Here is a 6,085-nt window from a genome sequence, read left to right as displayed (position 1 = left end):
TGGAGCACAGATTCCCCATCATGCAGTGCTCCCCTGCTTCTCTGGTCCCAGAATTCACTGCAGTTTCTGCTTCAGGCTTTCTGTTCTCCATCTCTCATGTAAATGAATGGTCATCTGGTTCCATCTCGGATGTAAATGAGACCTAGGGCAGTTGGTTCACTCTTGTCACCCTTACCTTGAGGGTCTTAGGTGTGTCTCTCACTGCATCTTAATCAGTTTCGTTTAGGTAGAGGAGGGGAGGGAGTGGGGGTGAGTCCTTTGTGAGTCAGACACACTGCATCCTGTGCCAGGGTTGCCCAAGAACACACATCTAAGACGTAACACCTGGGGGACCCCACTGCCCACGTCCCTCCAGGTCGAAAATGACCCATCCATCACCACTCTCTGGGTGCGACCCTCCAGCCAATTAGTGACCCATCTGACTGTGTAGGCATCAACACCACAGTCGCCTAATTTTTTAATGAGAATGGGGTGAGAGACAGTGTCAAAGGCCTTCCTAAAATCCAGAAAGACTACGTCCACCGTGACACCTGTGTCCAATGCTTTTGTAACCTGGTCACAGAAGGCTACCAGGTTGGTCTGACAGGACCTGCCTCGAATGAACCCATGTTGTTTGCCCCTAAGCATAAACTCCCCTGCTGGCCCATCACAGATGTGCTTCTGGAAATTTTCTCAAACAGCTTCTCCAGGACAGAGGTAAGACTAATGGGCCTATAGTTTCCTGGGTCCTCTTTCCTCCCTTTTTTGAAAATGGGGACCACATTGGCCCTTTTCCAGTCCTGTGGCACCTTGCCAGAGCAACACAAGTGCTCATAAAACTGTGCCAGGGGTCCCACAATGACCTCTGCCAATTCCCTCAGCACTCTGGGGTGGAGATCATCAGGACCTGCTGATTTGAACATGTCTAGTCCCTCCAGAAGTTCCCTGACTAGGTTCTCGCTGACCTGGACCTGGCTGCATCTCCCCTGGGGCTGGCCAGAATCCCGGTGGGGGGGATGTCCCCGTCCCTGCTCAAAAAAATGGAAGAAAAGAATCTGTTAAAGAGATTAGCTTTGTCATCTGGTGCTACCACCAGATTACCAAGCATGTCCAGAAGACGCCTCACATTGCTTGGTACCTTCCTTTTACCCCCTATATATTTAAAAAAGGACTTCTTGTTATTTTTGATCTGGGTTGCTAGTCCCAGTTCCATCTCCGCCTTAGCCTTCCTAACAGTCCCCCTACAATCTCGAGCAGTAGAGATATAATCCTACTTGGTGATGGCCCCTCCCTTCCATTGGGTGTACACCTCCTTTTTGGCTTTGAGTAATTCCTGGATGCTTTTGGTGAGCCATAGGGACTTTTGAGCACTCTTGCCCGCTTTGATCTGCGTGGGGATTGTCACCCTTTGGGCTTGCAGGATCGTCTCCTTAAGAAACAACCACTCTTCTTGGACTCCCAACTCCCCTCACCTCCAGGAGCTCAGTCTCTCCCCGACTAATCTCCTTACCTCATTGAAATCCACCCTCCTGAAGTCCAGGACTGCTGCCTTGCTGCAGGCCTTTGACACCCTGCGCTGGATGGGGAATTCCAGTAGGCAATGATCGCTATCGCCCAGGTGGTTGAGTACCCACAGTCCCCTCACCAGGTCATCGCCTGTGGCCAGGACCACGTCCAACAAGGCATTTCCCCTGGTGGGACTGTGCACCTCCGGGGTTAGGTGGAGGTCCTGTAACTTGGCTAGGAACCTACATGAGTGGTCAGACCTGGCTAACTGCTCTTTCCAGCAGACGTCCAAATAGCTTAGTTCACCCTTGGCTTGACTGCCTCCGTGAGCTGACCTGCGCATTCCCTCTTCTCCCTGGTTAAGTGGCCTGTAGTAGACCCCCACCATTAGGTCCCTTTCCCCCGACCCCCTTGTATTCTGACCCAGAACACCTCAGTCTTCCCTACCTCAGACCCAGTGCTGTTTGCTAAGGATGTGTATTGCTCTTTGACATAGAGTTCCACACCCCAACATTTCCTCCCCATTCTATCCTGCCTATACATCCTATAGCCCTTGATGTTTACCATCCAGTTGCACGTTGGATCCCACCAAGTTTCAGTGAGCCCCACTATGTCTGAGTTTGTTTTAGCTAGCAGGAGGGCAAGTTCCTCCTGCTTGTTCCCCATATTTCAAGCATTAGTGTACAGGCATTTAAGGCCTCCTGAGGGTGTATATGCCCCACCTCCCAATCCCAGGACTATCCAGGTGCCTGTCTCTTACCTGGTTATGCATGACTTGCCTTTGGTGAATCCATGCTGACTGTTCCTAATCTTCTTCAGTTCCAAGTTCTTAAAAATAGATTCCTTGAGGATCTGCTCCATGATTTTTCCAGAGACTGAGGTAGTCTGTAGTTTCCTGGATCCTCCTTTTTCCCTTCCTTCAATATGAGCACTATATTTGCCCTCTTCCAGTCATCTGGGATCTCTCCCGATTTCCATGTATTTTAAAAAAATGATGGCCAGTGTATCTGTTATCTCATCAGCCAATTCCCTCAGCACCCTTGGGCGCATCCCATTTGGCTCCATGGACTTGCATATATCCTGCTTTTCTAAACAGCCCTTAACCTGTTCTTTCACCACTGCTGGCTGCTCACTTCCTCTCCAAACTGTGCTGCCCAGTGGAGTAGTCTGGGAGTTGACCTTGCCTGTGAAGACTGAGGCAAAAAGGGGATTGAGCACTTCAGCCTTTTATGCATCATCTGTCACAAGGTTGCCTCCCCAACTCAGTAAGAGACCCACACTTTCCCTGATTCTTCTCTTGCTACCAACATATTTGTAGAAACCTTTCTTGTTACCCTTCATGCCCCTTGCTAGCTGTAACTCCCATTGCACTTTGCCTTTCTTGACTTGATTTCTACATGCCCAACTTCTCCCTATTTATTTGTCCAAGTTTCCACTTCTTATAGTGGAAGTGTATGCATCTCTAAACAAGTTAGTTTGTAGGATTGTGCCCTCCTCTGCCAGGATAGAGATATTGGAGTCATTATGGATGGTTCAATAAAATAGCAACTCGGTCAGAACATTAGTAGTAATTAAGAAGGGAATTGTAAGCAACCAGAAAGTGTCATTATATCCCATTATAAATTTGTAATGGTACCTTAAATACTGTGTGCAGAAGAACTAGAAAAGGTACAGAGGAGAATAATAAGGAAAGTCAGGGTTATAAAAGGAAAGACTAAATAGGCAAGGATTTTTATCTTGGAGAACAGACACTTGAGGGGGCATAATAGAGGTTTACAAAATATTAAATGGTACAGAGAAAATAAATATGGATTTATTTCCTCTCTCTCTCTCAAGATATTAGCACAAGGGGATATAAAAATGAAACTATTAGGTAGTAGGTTAGAACTAACAAAAATAAGTTCTTTTGCAAACAGAGTATAATTAACTTCTGAAACCAATTGACACAAAATCTTGTGGAGGCTAATAGTCGTTAAGGGTATCCTTAAAAGATGATTGGACAAATTTATGGAGGAAAAGGTTCAACAATAGGTACTGAATGTCATAGCTGGGGGTTCACCTTCTAGAATCAGAACTTCCTAAGCCTTTGAATGCTGAAAGCTGCAGGGGAGTGGGGAGGAGGAGAGGAGAGGGAAGTCACATGCCCATTTATCCTCCTTCTCCACTCTCTGCTACTGTATTAGATAGGATATTGGGCTTGATGTACCTATGGTCAGACCCAGTAAATGGCAATTCTTATAAGATACGGACTTGTGTACTAGGGCTGTGGGAAACTTTGGTAGCTGATTCAATTCAGAAGAGATTCGGCCCAATTTGGGGACCAAATCTCTGAATCCAAATTGAATCAAGAGACCAAGTAAAAGCTCCAAATCAATTCAAAGCATCCAAATCAATTTGAAAAATCTTTGGAAAAGATTTATAGAATCATAGATTGTAGAGTCGGAAGGGACCACAACGGATCATCGTGTCCGACCCCCTGCCCCTGGCAGGAAATAGGACCGAGGTCAGATGACCCCAGCTAGGTGACTATCTAGCCTCCTCTTGAAGACCTCCAAGCTAGGTGATAGCACCACATCTCTTGGAAGCCCATTCCAGATCCTAGCCACCCTTACTGTGAAAAATTTCTTCCTAATATCTAACCTAAAACCACTCTCAACTAATTTACACCCGTTATTCCTAGTCACTCCCTGGGGTGCCTTAGGAAACAGTGCATCCCCTATTCCCTGTTGACCTCCCCTAATAAATTTATAGGCGGCCACAAGATCTCCCCTCAGCCGTCTCTTGTGAAGGCTGAAGAGATTCAGCTCTCTCAACCTCCCCGCGTAGGCTCTATCATGAAGGCCACTAATCATGTGAGTGGCCCTCCTCTGGACCCTCTCCAGATTCTCCGCATCCCTCTTGAAGTGTGGTGCCCAAAACTAGACACAGTACTCCAACTGTGGCCTGACCAGAGCCACATAGAGGGGAAGCATCACCTCCTTTGATCTATTAGTCATGCACCTGCTAATGCACGACAAGGTGTGATTGCCCTTGTTGATGGCCTCACTACACTGCCAGCTCATGTTCATCTTGGAGTCAATTATGCCTCCAATATCCCTCTCTGTCTCCGAGCTGCTGAGAAGGACACTCCCCAACCTATAGGTGTGCTGGGGATTCCTCCTTCCCAGGTGGAGTATCTTACATTTATCTTTATTAAATTGCATCCTATTTTTCTCCGCCCATTGATCCAACCTGTCCAGGTTGGCCTGAATCTGCTCCCTGCTCTGCGGTGTACTAACTTTGCCCCATAACTTGTGAACTTGGAGAGGGTGCTCTCCACGCCCTCATCCAAATTGTTGATGAAGATATTAAATAATATCAGTTCGAGGACTGAACCCTGTGGGACCCCACTGCCCACTTCCCTCCAGGCCGAGAAGGAACCATCCACCACCACTCTCTGGGTGCGGTCCCTAAGCCATTTGGCCACCCACCTGACCATGTAGGTGTCCACTCCACAGTCGGCTAGCTTCCCAATGAAGATAGGGTGCGAAACTGTGTCAAAGGCCTTCCTAAAGTCCAGGAAGATGATATCTGCCTCGGCTCCCACATCCAGGCAGTGTGTGACCTGGTCATAGAAGGCTACAAGGTTTGTCAGGCAGGATCTACCTGTGACAAACCCATGCTGGTTTCCCCTCAGCATTGTTTCCCCTGCTGGGCCTGCACAAATGTGTTCTTTGATTATTTTCTCTAGCATTTTCCCAAGAATAGAGGTAACACTGAGTAGTCTAAAGTTACCCGGCTCATCACTTCTCCCTTTCTTGAAAATGGGCCCTTCCCCAGTCCTCAATTTAGCCAATTCAGAGATTCAGTCATAGACTAAACAGGCAGCTGTCACCTGCCTCCAGCTGGTAAGTCTGTTGGGGTTGGGAGAGGGAGGAGGGAAGGGGTGTGGGAGGGAGGGACTGGGGATGGGGCTTGGACAAGCTTCCCAGCAGGGGATGTGGGGGCATGTTACTTGGGGAGAGTCCCTGCAACTATCCCCACAGGGGCAGAGGCAGGCACAGCTGAGGGAGCCATGGTAGAAGCCCCCGTGGCTGCCTGGCCCAGCCTCCAGCACTTAAAAAAAAAATCCCCACACTCACCAGCTATTGCAGCGGTGATTGGGAGCTCATGGCAGAGCCCACCTGCACAGCTCAGGGAAGAGGGGATCGCTGTCCCACCTAGCACTCACGTGGCAGCTACCACATGGCACGGGTGCAGCCCAGCTCAGCAGGGTGCCATGTGCTGTCTGGGAGGTGGTGCAACTCCAGCAGTCAGCTGGAGCCCTGCAGAACTCAGCCCCAGTGGCCCCAGCTCCCAGACAGCACGTGGTGCCCTGCCAAACTTCACTGCACTCGTGGCATGAGGCAGCCACTGCATGGGTACCAGGTGGGGAGCCGATCCTCACTGCCCCATGCTGCATGAGGAGGCTCTGCCACACACCCCCAATCCCTACTGCTGGTGAGTGCGGGGCATTTTTTTAAAAATTCCTGAGATGCTGGGGTAAGGCAGGACAGTCATTGGGGTGAGGATGGGCAGGAGGAAGATTGGGGAGTGGGGGCTGTGGGGGGGGGGGGGGCCG

Source organism: Alligator sinensis, unplaced genomic scaffold (assembly GCF_000455745.1).
Source record: "Alligator sinensis unplaced genomic scaffold, ASM45574v1 scaffold454_1, whole genome shotgun sequence".
Lineage (NCBI taxonomy): Eukaryota > Metazoa > Chordata > Crocodylia > Alligatoridae > Alligator > Alligator sinensis.
This window is presented reverse-complemented; position numbering follows the sequence as displayed.